Raw genomic sequence first — 968 nt, forward strand, 5'->3', positions numbered from 1 at the left:
AAGAAGCTGTCAGCCACGCTGACTTCACCACCCATCTGGTGTTGTATTTTATTTAGTGCTTCTGCTGTCAGCCTGTGCTCACGGTCCCATTAAGGGTGACTGTGGATTCAATGTTTGGACTTTCAACAAAGGAAAGCAGCATCCAATAGTTCAGAGAAATTTTGCTGGATTGCGTTTCTTGAAGTTGATAATTTTGCTTTTACTTTAAGCATCTCCTCGTTGTAACTCCACGTTGTGTTTTCTTTGCAATGTGGTTTCTCTAACCCCACGACTTCTGGTTCCAGCCAAGTGCTGGGGGGGGGGGATGGGGGTCGTTTTGTCCTTCGTGGGTTCATCCTGCTGCTGCCCCCAGCTGCCGTGCTGCTGTCACACAGATGCTCCCCCACCTCCAGCAATCCCCGCCTCCTTCATTCTGCTCAGCAGTTCGTATGGGACCTCTTCTCCGGGTTCTCCAAGCTTCTCCCACTCTTTAACTCACTTTGATTCCACCCCGTTCTGTTTCACGGTGCTCAACAAACAAGGAGAGAGAGGGACAGGGCTGTGCCTGCAGGCGCTGCTCCCACTGTGAAGCACTGGAAGTGGTGTGGATGTATCTTTATGGACACACAGCACAACGTGGGCGTTGGTGGCAGGGCAGGTGCTGCAGAGCTGGAGGGCTGTGGGCCGTCCTCAGCTCCTGGGACAGCACTGATAGCTCCCTGGCCTGGGCGTGGCTGGCACCTTTGTACAAACATTGACTTTCCTCTGTCTTGTAAATAATTAAGACCCGTGCTTTCATTATAAATAAATGTATAAATGATGTATAAAGGCGCTGCTGCGCGTCTCGGCTTTGTTTCGGTGAGCTGCGCCTTTAATTCCCGTTTCGCAATCGGGAATGATTCCAAGTCAGGGAGGGGCGGGGCCAAGGAGGCTCGCGGTCATGTGGCCGCGGGGCGTGGTTTTCGGCGGGGGCGTGGCTTCTTTGGCGC

Source organism: Meleagris gallopavo, chromosome 27 (genome assembly GCF_000146605.3).
Source record: "Meleagris gallopavo isolate NT-WF06-2002-E0010 breed Aviagen turkey brand Nicholas breeding stock chromosome 27, Turkey_5.1, whole genome shotgun sequence".
NCBI lineage: Eukaryota > Metazoa > Chordata > Aves > Galliformes > Phasianidae > Meleagris > Meleagris gallopavo.